Here is a 20030-nt window from a genome sequence, read left to right as displayed (position 1 = left end):
ATACACATACATATATATACACATACATATATATATATATATATATATATATATATATATTATATATATAGAGAGAGAGAGAAAACCCACCTGAGACTGAATTTCTCACAATTAAAGATGTACATCGTTGGCTGTGAAATGAAGAGATTCCGGGAGAACATGAGTTTCCATAGTTAAATGGTCAGGAGCAGCAACCTATTAAAACAAGAGATGCTTTAAGATTATATTGCTCAGAACAGCACTGTAACATTCACTCTCACTACAGTCAACGGTGCTTACTGGCTTGATCTTCGGTCACTATATAAAAAACAAAGAATTTTTGTAGTCTTCATGTATTGTTTCTCCTAAACAGTGTTGTACTTTCATGCAACATTTTTTCTAGCTACCTGTCCTGGAAATTGGCACTTATGCGATAAGAGCACAAGCTAAGAACATGAATGCAACTTCTGTCACTGAAGACTTGAATAATTATGTCAAGTTTTCTGGAAGCATTGTTAAATTCAAAAACAAACAAACAAACAAACAAGTAAGTAAGTCGAGAAAAAAGTTGAATACAATTACTTTAGAAAACATCAGAAAACATGTGATTCCTGAGTTTGTATTTATTTTTTCATGGCATTCGGAGGCATTAGGCACTCAATTTGTTTTTGTTTTCAGATTGGCATGTAGCAATCAATTTCATTTCAAAGATGTGAATCTTTTCAGGTTTGGCAGGGGATTGTAGACAGGAAACAGCCCAAGCTAACCACAGTGACACTTGTGTCTGTTAGTGCAAAAACAAAACATCTTGCTCAATTAAATCCCATGCTTTGGGATATGCTTTGTGATTTTTTTTATTTTTCTTTTTTTTAATAAATTTGTCAAACAATTAGCACATTGAATTATTCTGTCATAATTGGCTCTTGGAACATTTTCAAAGCACCTGGCACAACCCTGTTTGTGGTAGCGTGTAAACAAAATGCATGCCAGATAATGCTAACAATTACTCACTCGTCAAGTGCAATTAAAACATATGGGATTAAGGGATTAATAATCATGGTCTTAATCAATCCAAATAAAGCAGGTGACATCTGATGATCAAACAGCACAAATAGACCATCAATCAAATATTAAAAAGGGGTGATGCAAATCCTCCAAATCCCTGGAAAATGAAGACAAGTTTCATGAAGACAATGTAGCAGCACAGAAAACATGAATTTTTCTTATTGTCATTCTCCACAACATTGAATCTGCAATAATACAGTGCTCATTAATACAAGAGCTCATTAAACTTGGAAATGTATGCTTCAACTCTCAACATCAGAGAACAGCGATCTCTACAGGTGCACAATCTGTAAATGTAAATCATGCCAAAAAAGCCCCGAGTCTGAATCGTGGTCCCCGCTCACCTCACTATCTGCACACATACACACAAATTAGACTCTGTTCAATGAGCACTCTGCACTTCTATAGGAGCCCAGCAAGTCCCATTTGTTTACATGGCACTAATTAAGTGTGCTTAAATGGAGGAGCAAAAGTGCCAACAATGAGTCCCTGTGTTGGGAATGAGGGAACATCTCAGGTTCTGTTCGTCAGTCCTACATTACACATCACAGCCGTTACAAAAACATAAACAGTCAACATGAGAGCAAAAATGACCGTTGTGAACAATTCATTGGTAGGGTTAAATTGGGGAAGATGCTCTCCTTAAGCAATAACAGGATGATAATGAATCATCCAAATTAAGGGAAATAAGTGGGAACATTTGCTAATTTGGTTAAAGCATAAAACCTAAAATCATGAGGAGGATGCAATCTTGTTCCACTATACTGGGGTAAGTTTATCCCTGATGTCATCTGATTTTTGCAGAATGTTAAATATGAGATATAATTTTTAATCAATACTTAATAAATTCAGCAAGGATGCATTAAATTGATCAAATGTGACTGTTAAGACATTTATAATGTTACAAGTGATTTCTGACCCCAAATTTTTTTATTTTTATTTTTTTAATTTCAATGTTCCCCCCTTTACACCAAGATTAGTGTTGTCAAAAGTACAGACCGCGATACCAAGTCGGTACTGAAATTTTAAAAACGTGACGCTTTGAGCACCGTTAAACGGATTCGTAAACACCTCTGATTGGCAAGTGTGTTCACGCACTCATCAGATATGTCTGTGATTGGCTTCAATGATCTTCGCTTCAAAAACATGTTGTAAATAGACATCACTCATGCTCTTCATCGAGCGCTTACACTACACACGGGAGCGTTTGAAAGTAGCGCTTTCAAACCTTCCTGCTCCCGCTTTCAAATTCAAACACTTCCATGGTGCTTTCAAATGCTCCTGTGCATTTGAAAACCTGATGAAAAGTCCAGATTAACGAGCGTATAAGCATTCAATTAGTGTGAGAAAAACTAAAGATGGGGAGGAAACATTTTACTGTAAATGTTATTCCAAAGACAAAAAATTGTCTTCATAATTAGGCCTGTCACGATAACTACTTTTTGTTGTGCGATATATTGCCCCAGAAATAATTGCGATATGTGATATTATTGTCATTTTAAGACCATTTTATACCACTGAATATATAATCATAATATAACAGCATAATAATGCAAGTAGGCCTACACACCTTCAAATGACAATGAACTTAACTCTTAAGAATATTTAGATACTGGAATTGAAGCATCAAAAAAAATAATAATGTTGAATAAATAATAAATAAACCTTTGCTAATAAAAACCGCAAAATAACAAGTAGAAAAAACACATGCAAATGCACAAAAGCCACTTATATGGAGATTTTCCATCTACAAGTTTTCCCCTGACCTTATTTCTTCAGTAAAGTAAGGGTGCACGCTTTTGTCAGATGTCCATATGAACAAAGACACAGATTTAGAAGTCAGATATGGCCTGTTGAGGTATGTTTTTCTAGAGGCGTGTTTGAAAAACTTCTTTTAACTTGAGTGCCGCGTTTTAGCGCCGCGTCATACAGGAGATGCTGTGAAAGACGCGAGTTCAACAGTCAAACAAACACGTTTCCATGGAAAACCGGCGCAGTGGAATGCAAAAACGCGTTCTCTATGAAAACGAACTAGACACTCGCGACTGCCGCGTCCTGTGTGAAATTAGCTGTGAGCGTGCACCATTTCTCGCTGTCATGTTTATATTTGCACCAGTGGATTGCGGAAAAAGGATTTGCAATTATTCTTCCAAACTGTCTGTAGTTGTCAGGAAAACACTATAATGACTCTAATGGCGCATTTTTCCGCCTGTCGATGTCAGCTCTGTATGAAGGAGCTGCCTGAGCCCCACTTTTTGCCTCGGAGAGCAGACGAGATGACAGAGGCAGCACGATTGGCAAAATGTCTTTGACATTTATTTTTGTGTAAACACAGTATATCGCGTCACCAAAAATTATCGAGGTCATGTCCATATATCGTGCGATAAGTCGATATATCGATTATCGCGACAGGCCTATTCATAATCTTTCATCAAAATATAACTTGCTCCACCTCTGACATTTCTTTTCTGCTGACATGAACAAGCTTTCATTTTTTCAACCTCTAACCATATACAGGCCACTTTTAACAATCATTTCGCAGTGGATAAAAATCAAGTCTTGCTACCATTTTTCTGAAAATAGTCACATTACGCAAGTAAAATGCATTACGAGTGCCATTTCTGATAGACTTTAACAAGCTGAGCAGTAAAGGGAACAATACATCTGCCCTAGCTATCTTTTTATAGCACAAAAACTTTAATCATGTCAAGACTGTTTACAGTGGACAGAGCAAAGGTTTCATCTTTGAACGATAAGGATCTTAAACAGTAAGGCATGTTACGAGTGCTTCACTTCATTTGCATTGCAACAGAAGTTGAGCAGTTAATTCTGCCAGGAGGCATTGAGACAGTATCTTGTCATTGGCTAAAAGCATTTCTCATCTCATCCATCTGCCAACTGGAATTTCTGCTCGTGTTTGGTGATAATCCAGAGCAAGAAGCAGAATTCCTTCCAAATGATATCCATGCGGGGCACAAAATACAATCATATTACCAAAAGACTATGAGCAGGGCATGAGTCGGCATTGGCTTAAATACCAAAACAGACGAAAAGGGAAATGAAAAACCTGCGGCGTCTAAATTACGCACACAGCGCGAAGGGACACAAAAACGGTGGAGGATTTTCTCAGAGGAGTGGCTAATTCTTGCACACAAATGCTTGTTTTTGTGCTTCTGATGGCAGTGTAATAAAACATGCATGCAGCTCAACAGAGAAGAAGAGGCCAGTAAACAGAGAAGCTCATCACGCTTCTCTCCCTCCTGTGGAGAGCTGTGAGGGAGAAAGAGAGTGAGACGGAGAGAGAGAGAGAGCATAAGTGGGAGAGCGAGCTGTGACTGCTTGTTGCAGATCCTGCTGTTTATCCGCCAGCCTGCCTCCACACTGCGCTCATTCAGTCTGAAACAAAGCCCGATCAGCCGAGAGGCTCTGCTAGGACACGCACTATAAAACAGGAACACCAGAGAGAAGAACAGAGATGGACATAGAAAACAAAGGACAAAAAGGACTACAGGACAGAGAAAAAGATCAAGACACTGTACCTAAACAGCTCTGAAAGAAACAAGCAGTGAAAACAACAAAAAAAACCACATGCGACATTCTCAAAAGTGTTTCAACAGCAAGTAAGTGTACTTGCACTTGCAAGTGAGTCACTCAGTCACACTGAGTCATGCCAGCTAAAGCGAGTGTGTTTGCTCGGCCCAAACACCTGAGGTAGTATGGAAGTCTCAGGGGATGTGCGCTGTCATTGGCTATGGAAGGACCTCCAAACTGAGCAAAGGCCCAGCAAGGCACCTGTGCACTGACAAAAAATATGTGAAAAGAATATATGAAGTTCTTTGACAACAACACGGGCCACTAACAGATTACCAGTACACTAAACAGCCCTATGTGGCCAATATGGCTTAATTTTCAATTTTAATAGAGCAAATAAACAACAAATAAATTTGCTTATCGGCAACTGGTATCGGCCAATTTTCTTTCTTTTTTTTCCCCTCGCTTTTTTTTTTTTTTTTTTAATCAGATGGTCATAATGTGATCAGTCAGGGCTGCAATCCAGCAAAGCCTGTCAAGTACAATAATACAAATTTCTGTGAAGACATCAAATGTCTTTTGTCATGTATGAAGAATGTTTTGTGTTTTTGAATTTTATGGCAATTCTTATTTCAATTAACTGTGCCCATACAAATAATTACACTTTGGGGGGCACGAGTGCTCCTAAACAAACATGTTAACACTGAGCCCTGTATCAAAGATTTAGGAATATGACACACTAATGACAACAGAGTTTACAAGCAGTCTGTCTTTAATGAGGCTAAATGAAGTCAACAGATGTATTCTCACATTCCTGAGAACAGCAACTGAAAAAACTGTTTAAAAGACTGACATTAATCCAAGCGTTTTACAGTCGTCTGTGTGTGTTCTGCAAGCAATTACCATTCAGAAGTCTCTTGGTCTTAAAGAGGTAAGCCACCTGTTCTTAACGCACATGTTCCCTTGACATTCCGTCAAATCCCAAATGATGAAATAGGCAGTTCCTTTATGTGCAGACAATGAGTATGAATTTTTCTCTGGGATTTTAAGCAAGTCCATTACAGCTCAAAGCCAGAATGGAAAATAAAATTGCTCAACTTCACTTTTTTAAAACTAGCAATCAAAACTAAACCAGGCCATCCTGTTTACTGTGTGGGATCATGCTGCGATTCCTTCAAAATGTCTAAAGTGTGTTCCAAATGTCGCATACAGTGATTGCAGCATTTCAGCACAGGTTACCACATCTCTACAGTGCTTGCATAATTATTATACAAGTTGATATTCTGATCATATTTTTTTTTTCCAAGCACATTTTACCAATTCCAAACCACATCAATCTTAATAACTACTATTAATTTTGTATTTAATCATTTATAAGTGAAATATAATTATTCATGAAGGCTGGGAGTGAAAAACGCCTTATAATTATTAAGCAGGTTATCTTTTACAGATAAAATGAGCCAAAAAAAGAGATTTAGCTCAGACTGAAAAGTCAAAAATTATTAAATGCCCATGAGAAGGATGCAATACTAATGCAATAATAGAAATTGCCAAGGTAAGGCATGACCATTGGACAGTAAAACGCTCATTGGGTCAGCAGGGTCAGACAAAAACAGGTGGAGAAGAAAAGACACATGTTATTAACAACAAAATAATTAAGAATTAAAGTGAAGAATTAAAGGTGCAATATGTAAGAATTTTGCAGTAAAATATCCAAAAACCACTAGGCCAGTGTTATATATTTTGTTTACTTGAGTACTTACAATATCCTAAATATTTGCAACTATTTGTAAATCGTAAGAAAATTGCAACTTTAACCAAGGCTCCGGGACCTGTGAGGAGTCACCTGTCAATTGCGTCATACCCGCATTACCCTCGGTTTCCGGTTTTATTTTGTAGAAACCGTGGAAACACCAAAGACACTTTAATATTTACATGTTTTAATAGGCAAGGGAACAACTGTTTTGATATATTTATAGACAGAAAATTAATTGTTGTTATATAGCTCAACACGTTTAACGTTAGTCTTATTGTTTAAATCTAATTTTCTTGATTATTTGCGAGTACCATGCTTTACCATGACTATTTTGTGAAGTAGCTAACATAGCATAATCAGATGCAGCTTTATTTTTAGTAACAGTAAAACAGAAACTCCATCATACCATACGTTTTAAAATTAATTGCATTTATCAACACAAGCCATCCAGCATTTTATGATATTCTAAAATCAAACTAGCTTACTGCAGTGTGCAACAAGTGTCTCACAGCAGCCACAGAGTGAACGCACAGAGTAACGTTATAACATCATTTTCAACACACTCAAATGTATCTAATATGATAAACAGAGCTGTGTTACCTCATACTCATGACTGGAAAAGCAGAAGCAGCACCGGCAACTGCGGCATAATAAAAGTTCCGCAGCTCGCGGCGTGTTGCGCAATCGCTCCAGTGTCCTCGTTCAGCTCCCACAACACTCGGTCCTGCTCTGCTTAATACTACAGTAACATTAATAATCGCATCCATGAACATGATTTCTTCCCGAGTCCTATCCTAATTCTTTTCCACTGGCCGTTGAGGTGAAGAGGGAAGATCATTTTTAGTCCATCTCTGCAAGACAGACTTTAAGATAAGAGATGGACTAAAAATGAAAAGAAAATTGAAAAATGTGCTTGGCAAAAAAAATAAATAAATTTATCAGAATATCAACTTGCATAATAATTATGCATGCATTGCATAAACGTAGTAACTTATGTAATAAACATTTGTTGCACACAAACATTTAAAAAAAAAAAAAAAATGGACTGAAAAACCTATGGCTTTGTCAGCATCACCATGCAAACAGTACAAACACATACTTGCAACTAGGGCTGCATGATAATGGTTAAACCGATAATAACGATTATTTTGCTCAAAATTATAATCACAATTATTAATCACAATTATTCTATCAAAAAGGGTAATGTAGTTATGGCCATTTTGCACGTTCTTTACCAACCTACACTTCACCCAAAAGGCCTGTAGGTGGCACACCGACTTCATTTAACCAACTATGATAACTTCGTTAGATGGTAAATCAATACAAAACACATGGTTTTGGTGAGCGCTTTGTAATCTGTATTTACATTAGATTTTTAAAGCAACACAATTCGTTTGCAAATGAGACAAACCACAGATTCAGACTGCCCTGCAAATTCGTAAAGCAAAGAATGATGCTCTTTGATATAGCCTATATATAAAAAAATGTCCCTGGCTAGGGACATTCTAAAATGCTTAACGTGGCTTAATGTACTAAGACAGTGATTTTAAAAGACCAAATTCCGTAAACATAATAAACCATACTGTACAGCAAAGCAGATGAGCCCAGAATATGAACGCAATGCGTTTAATTACATGTTAAGTGATTTCCTCCTATAGAAAACCGTTAAAGAAAAAGCATAACATCACTTAATGTAGCCTACTAAGTGATATTAAAAGATCAAATTCTGCACAAACCAATGTTTCTGTATAGTATGCTTTATTAGTATAGTGTTCACTAAGTTTGGTCTTTTAATGTCACTGTCTTAGTACATTAAGCCACGTTAAGTGTTTTCTTTATGGGAGGAAAATGCTTAATTAAACGTGTTGCGTTCATATTCTGGGCTCATCTGCTTTTCTGTAAATAGTGTGCTTTATTAGTAAGCACACTATGTTCACTAAGTTTGGTTTGTTAATAACACTGTCTTAGTAAATTAAGCAACATTAAGCTTTTTCACGTTTAGCGTTTTCATGTTAAGCATTTTAGAACGTCCCAGTGGCGACACCACTTTCAACTGAAAACTGGTAAAACCCTTAGGAACTTCAAAAGATAAAATGTTAAAACTTCTAATATTAGTTCCAATAATTCCAAATTATGTTCATTTTGCTGACTGAATTGTCACATTGGTTGCAAAAGTGCATTCTGCAAACAGTAAGGTGGAGATCCGTGTTGCATTTGTTGAAATTCATCGCTGAAGGTTTGATCATGGCAGATTTAGTCACAAATAGTACGAGAGGCTTGTGAAGTAACAAAGACTGGCTGTATGACACTTTCATTGAAGCAGAATTTCGCTGTGGAGATCGCTAAACTCCAACGCACATGTTTCTTTTCAGATCATCAGCACTTCTTCCGCATTCAGAGGGAGCGCGTGCACAGAGTTGCCAGATTGCACAGATTAAGTAAATCACCGGGAAGAAAGTATATCCTTTTAAGGGAAAAGCTCTATTTGGGGGATTTAATGTCTTTGCATCTGGCAACCACAAGCATATCCCAAAGAAAAAACACGTTTTCAGGATAATTAACGAGCGGGCCAATATCGTGATGATTATTTGTAATCAATCGAGAGAAGCAGATATCGTTATTTGCGATTGAAATACGATTAATCGTGCAGCCCTACTTGCAACACCACACTGATAAATCAAGCGCTTGCCGGTCAAATGGAAAAGGGCATGCATTCTAATGATTCTAATGAAAACAATCTCCTTAAAACTAAATCAACCACTTTTTACTTAAAATTAGGGCTGCACGATATGTCATTTTAGCATCGAAACTGCGATGTCAGTTTAAAAATTCAAGCGATTATAAACAATTTGCTTATGGCGTATGTGAATGTAAACAATTGAGAAAGAAAATGCGTATCATTTTATTGGATCAGTGCATTCAGTCTCATGCTGCTGTCTGTCATTAATCTTAATTAAACAACAAAATACAAAGAGAAAAATCACATTTGTAGCTTTAACAAAGATTAATTAAATTTATACAGTGAATACTGTTATTTTACATTTGATTATTGAATTTCTGTACCTTACTGTTAGACGTACCTGAAAAAAAAAATAAAGCACTATTTATTTCATTTTTCCATACAAAATCACCTTAATCATTCTAGAATGATTAATTCTTTCCAAATAGAGCTATTCAGGTCAACTGGTGGAACTGTTTATTTCGCAGAAAAACAAAATATCGTCAGTTTTTTTCCAATACTGTGCAGCCCTACTTAAAATGAAAAATTATTCGATGTGGCACTCAACCCTTTTTCCCTCTAAGGTCCTCAAGTGTCCAGAAGATTATTCCCTACAGACCCTCACATCACCCATTTTCTATTTTTAAGTACTTTCAAAAACACAAAATTTCCAAAATTAGTTAGCCAACCATTTAATATAACCTAAAAAATATTTAGTGCTCAAAATTTCCTTTTCTCATTTGAAGAAAACGACATAAGTAGATGCAACAGTCAAATTGTCTTGGGATGACTAAGGCACGACCAAGTTGTACAACAAAATTATCTTTAATATCTGACGCAACATTTAATGGTGTCATTACAGAGATTACAAACTCACTCCACTGCCATTATGCCTTTGAGAAAAGCAATTAACCCGAGATTGCTCCAGGTGGACTGTCCCTGCAATTGTTGCATTGCAAGTCACTTTGGAAAACTAGCATTTGCTAAACAAAGAAAATAGCTATTACAGTCTGATCACAAATATTCAAAAATGCACCTTAATACAATAAACTGAATTCAGAAAAGACCATTAAGATGCATAACACTGTGCTGAGATTCAGTTCACCTGCACTCTTGCTTGTGTGATACAACTAAAACTTTACAGTGTTACTGACTGCTTTTTGTTTTCCATCCATGTTGACAGAGGAAGTGAGAAGCTTAAGGGGGCATTCACACAGGACATGTTTTTGCATTTCCTCTGCATTTTCTTGTAATTGCTGCACACACACACACAAAAAAATGTTGCACTAATTTTTTAGGATGCTGCGTCAGCTTCAGATTAAAACATTAAAGTGCCCCTATTATGCCATTTTAATTTTGTTTTGGAGGTCTCCTCTCCTACTACAGGTTTACATGCATCCAAGGTTGTTTATTTGCTCTATTACAGGCCAAACTGGCCTTAAACAAAAAAAAATATCTATAGCCATTTGAAATTAGAGGCAACCACTGCATTTTAATCATGATTCAAACAAAGATGCTACACACATGTAACATGAGTTGTTTTTATTTAAATTATAATTTCAAGATTTTAAGCAAAAATGAAATTATGTGAAATTATGCTACATAAAACATACTTGCATGTAACAAATACAGCACACGGACTGAATAAAAATGCAAATTCACTCTCTGCCAGTAGGTGGCGTTTACAGAACAACAGCGATATAACGTTTTCTTTGGTTACTGCTGCGCTTATCAAAACTTGCTGCTGTGCTATCAAAACTTTTCTGAAGACAGTCAGTTCCCTTTAGAGACATTCATATTAACCCCCACCCCAATACAATATTTATATTTTTCTTCCAACATTTCGAGCATCGTGAGCAGTGAGCTTTCTGTGCCTGGTACAGTATTTTCTATGCTGGAGTGCTCTCCACTCCTTTCTGCGACCGTCTTCAGCGTGTTCCATCTCTGGCTGTCATGTTTACTTAATATTTCCACACAAATTACATTTTGGGAAGTTTTTGCAATGCAGTTTGTGCGCAATTCCGGGACTTTAAATTTGATTAACTAGTTTATCAATGAAAAATCCTTTTGTCATACATTAATCATATCTTATTCTGTAGTAATTCTTATCTCTATTTTTCAATGCTTGCTTTTACTTTTTTTTTTTTTTTCCCTCTCTTCATTTCCTGAAAACTTTCAGTTTTGGACATGGAAGATTTTTGCCTGATAATGATGATATGAATGTTGTTTTAACAAAAATGCAGACTTCAATAAAAAATTTGAAAACCTCCAATTGTAGCTCCATTGTAGCTCAAATAAATAAATAAATAAATAAATAAAAATAAAAAAATAAAAATATTAGGGGCACAAGTGCTCCTACACAATTTTTCATGTTCATACAGAAGAACTCATACTGAAAGTTTTTAATAGAAACAGTATAGTTAGGGCTGGGCGATATAGCTGAAAACTGTATCACGATATCAGTGTTTCATATCGGTCGATATCGATAATTATTGATATTTTTTCTGACCCATTTAAAATAAGGACCAGGAGAAAAATATATTACATTTAAACATTTTTATTTTAAACTTAACCTTCCTCTGATCATAATCCCCTCAGTTATTAAGACAGAAATGTCAACAACCATGGAAAACTCAAATAATTAAAATGTTGTGCGGTGTTGCAGCTACAGATGTTGCTGGTTGAATACGACTGTGCTCCAAAGGGTGAGCGCGGCTAAGGTGGTACATCAAGTTCGTGGTATTACCAGTCTTGCATAATTTGCAGACGACATTGGTCTGACTACGGTCAGACTTATAATATCCAAAAAACTGCCATACTGGCGAGCTGACTTTTCCTCTTTTATTTACAATTTCCTCGCTCGCAGCGGCACTCATGTTCTGCTTATCAGTTGCCGGTTACTGAAGAGGAATCCAGCAGACCAGCACGAGACAACGATATGGCGCAACCAAACATGATACTGTTACATGATTGGCTGTTAGCGTGTCACTCCCTACGTTGCTAGGTTACCAGAGAGCGAGTGCCTTTGTTAATGCAACCAAACTTGTTTCGCAACCTCTGTTTTCTTCCGACGAAGAATAAAAAAAATCTCGAACGTTTTATCGAACACATTTTTTATTGATATCGATCACGTGTCTATCGCGATACATATTGTTATCGTTTTATCGCCCAGCCCTAAGTATAGTTCCTTTTAATAGTACCTGAAGGATACTTACTGTATTCAGCAAGATTCCCATTTTCAAATTGTTTTCAGAAATGCTTCAGGCTTTTTCTTTTTTTATCTTATCTCTGTATCTTATGAATGTGGGCGGATCTTGGGTTCTGAAGTAAATAGTTATAAATCTAAATGTTTAAGAAATAAAGCATTTATTTTTTTATTCTTTAGGTATTTGGAAGGGAAGCCATCAAATTAAAGGTACCGCGCTTCTCTGGAAAATTAAAGGAAATCACAGACACAATGCTACCAAGAGTAAAGTGTTACAACAAACAACACTATAAAAGTAAAACACATGCAACCAAAAATGGGCTTTTTTGTGTGGTGCTTTTATTTAGCCATTGGAACTCAAGAAAATATATTATGAAACAACCACAGTACTGTATCTCCCAAGGATTCATGCTCTTCTAAAAAAGTAAAAGCAACAGCAAACACTTATCGATTTCTTTCCTTTGAAGAGCATATAGACATAAGTATCACTTTAAAGAGGAGAGCATCCCAAAATGCTGAGTGTGTGCGAAGTCTGAGTAATAACAGTCTGTACCTCAGCAGTCAGGAAAAGTGCACAGCAATTGATTTAACTCTTGAAACATTATTCGCAATCAAATGAAACCTTACGGAAATAAACCGTGGAAATGAAGCTGTCAGCAGGCATACAAATAAGCCATGAGATTGTGTTACTCTTTGGAAGATGTCTAAATGACATTACCCTTATTCACAGATGAGAGAGGACCTCAACCTGTCATAAGTCTCAAGAGTCCAAAACCATAGTGAATCGCGGTTTCCCAAATGGAGGTTCGTGAAGGGAATACAATGCTTTGGGAAATTGTGATCGAAATCTGAATGCTGAATGAATACTAATTATACTATAATTTAATTAAAAGAAAAAAAGAATTGAAATATATATATATATATATATATATATACATACATACACACACACACATACACATTCATACACTTTTTATTTTTTATTGTTTAATTGCATTCTAATTCAAATTAAATAAAAAATGTGAATATGGTTAATAAAGAAGTAGGTCATCTAAACAAGCTTAAATGCTGAAAGCAGCATTAAAAAAAAGGGCAAAGATCAACTTTTGGAAGTTAAAACACACCAACTACAAAGAAACACAGTGATTTGAAATCTCCAAATACGTCAATGCAGCTGCCTCACTGAGTTCGATCTCTCCAGCTATTACAATGAAATGTTTAAAGAGCCACCTCAGAGGAATACCTGACCTTGAATTGAAGCGACAAGTTTAGTGCATCCAAATCAGTTCAGCTATTGCTTGATTGCCCAAACTCAATGATTGAGGCAGTATGTTAAGAATGTTCAATGCCTTGGTGTTCTTGGCAGTAAATGCACACAGCCATACAATGTATCGAGGCGCTTCTATTGAGGTAAACATGGTCAAATATACCTTTTGAAAACCTTTTACAAACAGAACAACAGATGTCAAATACGAAGAAAAAAAACATTTTGCATTAAGGAAGCCTTTCATTCAAAAGATGGACAAACAGACTACCTCTTCAAACCAAGCATGAAGACTGAAGTGAGAGAGAGGTTTCATCTTGAAAGAGAAGCACTGCTCTTTGTAGCAGCCCCCGTGTACAAGAGCTCTTGATGGAAGGCAGAAAAACCCTGAAGAGATTAGAACAACTAATCTTCTGCTGCTACTTCAAAAATGTTGTTTTTCTGAGTCCTTTGATCTCTCATTTACAGATAATTGAATCAATCTACCATTTCTTTAACCTAAGGGGTAAAAGCATTCTAGAGGTGCACCCCCCACCCCTTGCATCTGTTTAGACTGATTAATACTGGTCTGCGGCAGACTTTCATTAGCATGCATTTCAGATGGGACTCTAGTGGGGATGATGAATCACATTTATACAGGTATCAGATGATTTGTTATGGTATTAGTTTGAATATTCACAATATATTCCACAGCAAGTAAAAAAAAAATGCTGCTTAGTGGTGTTAAAGCCGCAACATACAGTGATGACAGTCAGATAGATGGAAGTGCTACAGGTAGTGACACTTTTCCCCTCCCTATGATTTTTTTTCCTTAGATGTGTGATAAGATTGGATAGCAGCACGGCACAGGATGGATCACTTGAGTGAGCCGCTGGACAGCACAGTGCAAACGGCTAAACCTGTGCAACCCATTTGACTTCTGTGAATGTTCTACTTTTAATCCCTATTGAAGAAGTCAAACATTTTAAACAGATGGACAACTTGACATTCAAAACAGAGGGAGAAAACCTGACCTTGCCAAGAATTTTGAACTGAACTGAATTAACATTGAATTGACTTGAGCTGAATAATGACACTATTTTCTTCTGTAGAGCTGCTTGACAGTAGAATTTGAATTTGTCTCATATTTGATGAAGTTTGCATCATTGATTGTTTTGTTTTTTTCCTGTTTATTACGGTAAAGCTGTATTAAAACATTCTGTATTGTATAAAGCATTAAATTAAGGTGACTTGACTTTGTAGTGGGAAAAAGATTCTTTAGATTATTAAACCATTCTTCACACTAAGAATGAAAATGTTGCATTATATCCAACTATATTATATTAAAAATTCATTTAAAAATATATATATAAATTCACTTATATTCTCTATATATTTCAATGCAAAAAATTAAAAAAATTAAAAAATAAAAAAATAAATGGAATGTTTTATTTTTCTGTTTTCAACCATCTTATGATATGGTAAAATGGGCCAAATCAAAGTTCATCTCATCACTGGCCAACTGTGGACCCTGGTTTGGCTATCTCTGCAAAGCAAAAAAAAAAAACAAAAAAAAACTTTTGGAAACTTTATTTTTATGAGTGATAGGTAAAGTCAGACTATTTTAATTAGCTCTATATTTAAAAAGTTTTTTAAATGTGTTAAGTTAGCTTGACTTCTCATAGCACTCTGAAGTAGAGTTGTCAAAAGTACCAACTTCGGTACCAAGTCGGTACTGAAATTTTAAAAATGTGACACTGAGCGCTATTGAGCCGATTCGTAAACACCTCTGATTGGCCATTGTGTTCACACGCTCATCAGATATGTCTGTGATTGGCTACAATGATCAACACACTGGAGCATTTGAAAGCACACAGAAGTGTTTGAATTTGAAAGCGTTTTGAAAGTGGGAGCATTTGAAAGCAGACGTCGATCAGCGTACTGGTCCACGATAGGCGCCTGCTTTCAAATGCATGCAGTGTGTATCTGTGTAAGCGCTCAGAGAAGAGCGTCATTGATGACTATTTACAACGTTTTTGAACCGTTGATCATTGAAGCTAATCACAGACATACCCGATTGTGCAAGTGAACACAATTGCCAATCAGAGGTGTTTACGAATCCGCTCAACAGCGCTCAAAGCGTCACATTTTTAAAATTTCAGTACCGACTTGGTACTGTCGATATCCCAGATGCTTACCTGATCAATAATATCGCATATATCCTATAAACATAGCACAAATGAATACGTAATAATTATGCAAATAAACCAACTCATGCATATATGCCGTATGTGGGGCTTGTGAGCTATTAACAGAGACCACTTTAACCCAAAAAAAGGCCTCGGAGAAAGTATTTTAAAATAAAAATTTTTTTACAATAAATCACACACTAAAATGTTTTCTAGCAGTGATTCAACCACCAGAGACATAGACCATTTGGACATCACCTATCTGACAAAGGCTTCTCTCCAGAAGAGCAGCTTGATAATGTGTGTCCAGCACAAGCAATTCAGAAGGGCATTCCTGATTATCAAGTTTAAATGAAAAGCCACACACCCACCTCACCTGTGAATCAGCACCAGGAGAATGAGGCTTACATTCAGAAGAAGAGAATTGTGCTTACCCTGCACGGATATTAAATTAGTCACAGCCAATCTTATCCCTGGAGAAACTTCAAGAATAAAATAAACATTCAGAAAGGCGATGCGATTTTTTTGTAATCCACAGCTGCGCGGAGAGATAGATCGAGTTAGAAAGAGACATAATATCTTGTGGCATGTAGAAAAAAATCTATCTAATGGGGTTCGAACCAGGTGAGATTTACTGGCAAATGGCAGATAAGCAGAAATACATAAGGAAAACAGGGGTGGAGGGGGGGGATCATGCAACTGTTTTCGAGAGGTGTGCAAACAGAGGAAGAGAAAGAGTACTCAGAAAACCTGTAGACTAAAAAAAAAAACAAAAAAAAAAACAGCCTTCGACAAAAGATCCATATTCACACTGAAACTATAACAAATAAAGTGCACTTTAAATTGGATCTGATCAGCAAATGTATATCTAAAATAATTCTTAATAGGCATTAGTATTATCACTTATCTGAGTCTACACCGGTGAAAAGAGCCACAAACTCCCACTCTTAAATTATAACCATTCATAATTCATCATCTACTAGATAAAAAAAGATTGTTCTCTTCAATGCCATAACCTGTGAAGATAACACAAAGCTAATTGAAGCCCCACAGGCTTGCAGATGAAGGATGCTTATATCTCTGCTGGGCTGGCAATCAGCTCAGAACGGATCTGATATTAAACTAGCATACCATTAATACTTGCACCTCTTGACCCCTGCCATGAAGCGATCCCTGCAGCATCCCTTTTTATTAATAACAAGAGCTATTTAGGCTCAGCATACTGATCTGCTGTTAAAAAGTAGAGGAATACGGGATGGCCGCCCATTCGCATCTGCCTCTTGACTAAGTGAAGTGAGGGCTAAAAGAGGCTCTGCATGGGTACATGAAGCCGGCTATTTCAACACACCGCTCTGGGCTTGTTCTCAGGGCTTCAATCGACCGACCCAATCAAAGCTACAACCGAAGTTTTTCAAACGTAACAAACTGACAACTGAAGACTGCCAGTAAATGTCTTGGTAGCTTGTATGTTGAGAAAACAAACTCTATCAGATTGGGTTGGGCGATGTTTACCAAATTGGCATCAGACGATGTCTACAGTGAGACAACGTGATGAACGATGACATTGGGGGGGGGGACAGATAGGGGGTGGAGATGCGCACAGAGCTGAAAGGGCTTGAATGAAGTGCGTTTGGCTTTAGATAAAACTACTAGAGGATATAGTGCTAAAATATCATTACCACAAACGCACTGCTGTTTAGTCGTGCTGCTCACTTGAACTAGAAACAGTCAAACGGTGCTACCGTTATGTCTTGCTGTCCAGATGGAAACATGCTGGGGTCCGGATAGGGACCGTGGTCCGCCATTTGAATATCAGTGGTTTTACTTCGTTTGGCGTTTTTTTTTTCTGTATAAATTGTGTTCATTTAACTGTTTTGAATGTGATTTGTATTGTGATCGGGAACAATCACAGATCGGTGGGGGGTCACAATGCCGGCTCAACATCGTGATGTCTGTCAGCCATCGGCAATCGTCTATCGGCCCAACCCTACTACTGGAGTAATCCAGTGGCCTCAGTCATTTTCATTCCAATGCTGAAACACTTCTTTTAACACTTACAGACAATTCTGGATTCATATTTTTACTGGTGTTGTTATTGCTATTATTACTCCTGGTGTCCTCAAGACCACTGGCTTGGAGAAGAACCCTTAATCTCCTCAAGCATTCCTTGAGTGCTTCCTTCATTGCATGGCTCCATCAAACTGTAGAATTCCCTCCGTGTCGACATCCCTCTCTGATTTCCCAGCGCTGCACAGGACCTGACTCAGCTCCCTGAAGATTAAACGGACTAAAAAAAAAAAAAAAATCAGATCCCCTATATTCTGTTCTGTTCTTAGTAGACTCAGTGGACTGCACTGCAGCAAAAGCACTTTTGCATTATCAATGCAAATAAAAGGTGTATTTCATGAATACAACAAGGCTTTTATCTAACACTGACATGACAAAAGCATTCATATGATTATAAAGTAACAGCCCTAGCTGCAAGTTCAGTTAACCATTCTTTCTAAAGGTCATCCTGAACACAACCAGTGAGTGAGTAATATTATAGGCATGCAATTAAGATACAGGAGCGAAATTAATACTAGCTTTAGGGAGATGAGGCGAAAGAAAAGAGCCTGGTCATTTAAAGTCATTAATCTAATGGGATTCTGGGTTCTTCGCTGGCTCAATTGAAACCTAATCCAAGTCTTGTCCCACTTTCAGAGTTTTTTTTTTTTTTTTCTCCTTTTTCTCGTAACACCCAAAAAACCCCAGGCCCAACACTCATTTGCAAATTATCACAGATATTTATAATGTTCTTGGGACAGAACCAAACTCATCTTTAACTCACAATTCAATGCTAATTGGGTCATGGACTTGGGGACAGAGCAAAATGAGTTATGGGTGATGTCATGGCATATATTTGTTCTGTTTTAAACTTTTACAGCACAGTCTGCATGAGAATCAGAAGGAGAAAAGAGGACAAACAAAAGCTCAAGAGAGGTAATGGCTGTAAAAATCTTGATTTTACACTCATCGCACTACTTGATCTGCGAGTCTTCATACCAATATTTACAACATTGCCTCAGGAGGAAGAAAATAATTTTATGCTCATTCATAAAAACGTCTACAATTTCCTTGTGGGCAAAAAAGGACAAGCCAAGGATTGTGTTAAGTTTGAAAACTACTTGATAAATCAAGTATGACTGAATCACTTAAGTTGCTGAGATAAATTAAATTTATCCAATTTCAATGATCGCTAAACATATTTTAAAAGCTAAAAATTATTTGAACATCCTTTCTTCATAATTTAATATTCAAATAGAAGAACACATGATGTAACAAGTGTTGCATATATGTGGTACATAAACGTAGAACGGTTGTTTTGGAAGGCTGACAGTACTTAAATGAAATTAAGATATGCACATTCCCTTATATTTATCCATTGATTTTAAATAAAAAAAAAAAAAACAAGTGTTGATAATGTCAATGGACACACACGTTATGCGTCAATACATATTCAAATACATATTTTCTTAACGCAAGATCAAAACAATATCCAAACAAACCTTCATGCAGACAAATGACTAAGACACCTAAAATTTTTAAAATATTATAAATCCAAGAGCATATTCTGCTAACAGCTAGAACAACACGCACTGAATTATCATTTTAAAGAGATTTTCGACAAGAACACAGCTGTGCACTACAGTCTGACACGAGATATTCTTGACTCACCTATAAAAGAGAACAGAGCATTGACTGAAGTCCATGCAAAATTCATTACTGCCCAAAACGAGTCTCCATAGCATGAGCTGGCAGAGCTGCTCGGATTTTCCAATGGACTGCGTAAAAGGTACCAATGCAGACTCAATCTATCCATAAAGTCTTACAGAAACACATGCATTTAAAAGCAACAAGCATCCCGCTTTGCTTTTGTCCCAGCTGCTCTGCAACTCAAACTTACACACGCTCACACTGTTACTACACATTACGACTGTGTAAAGAGCAGGAAAGCTCTAGGTTGTTTATGTGTATAGCTACTAATATTTTTTTAAACACTTACTGGACGTATAGATGAAAATCACTGACTATACGAAACTTCCACTAAACTGCTAAACTCAACTCCACCGCGGCTCAAATAGTCTCTTCTGGGACTAAACGCAGTTTTTATACAAACAACAGAGCTCTGAGAGGGTTACATGTCACTGTTTTTGAGATAAATCCGTGTTTGCGCAAACTAAACGGAGTTTAAAATTAAAACATGTTTATAAGGCGCTTCTCTGATTTTCTTCAGAACGAGGTTAGCGCGGCTAGCCGTAGCATTTCTTCAGTTCTGAAAAGGCAAAACTGCGCTTGTTTTG

At 36.8% G+C, this 20030-nt stretch overlaps 1 protein-coding gene across 3 annotated transcripts in view; it reads right to left on the bottom strand.

Moving 5' to 3' along the window:
• ndst2a (N-deacetylase/N-sulfotransferase (heparan glucosaminyl) 2a) overlaps nucleotides 1-20030 on the bottom strand; it is a 114073-nt gene that overhangs the window by 93868 nt on the left and 175 nt on the right. For 2 of the 3 annotated variants that reach the window (XM_051916924.1, XM_051916925.1), the window contains exon 2: nucleotides 91-195. The exons of the other annotated variant lie outside the window; for it this stretch is intronic. The gene's annotated coding sequence lies outside the window, so the exon portion shown is untranslated. The remainder of the gene's footprint in view (nucleotides 1-90; nucleotides 196-20030) is intronic. 3 annotated transcript variants of the gene reach the window in all.

This window comes from Ctenopharyngodon idella, chromosome 13, assembly GCF_019924925.1.
Source record: "Ctenopharyngodon idella isolate HZGC_01 chromosome 13, HZGC01, whole genome shotgun sequence".
Lineage (NCBI taxonomy): Eukaryota > Metazoa > Chordata > Actinopteri > Cypriniformes > Xenocyprididae > Ctenopharyngodon > Ctenopharyngodon idella.
Note: the sequence above shows the minus strand (reverse complement) of the source record. Positions and strands in the feature narration are given on the sequence as shown.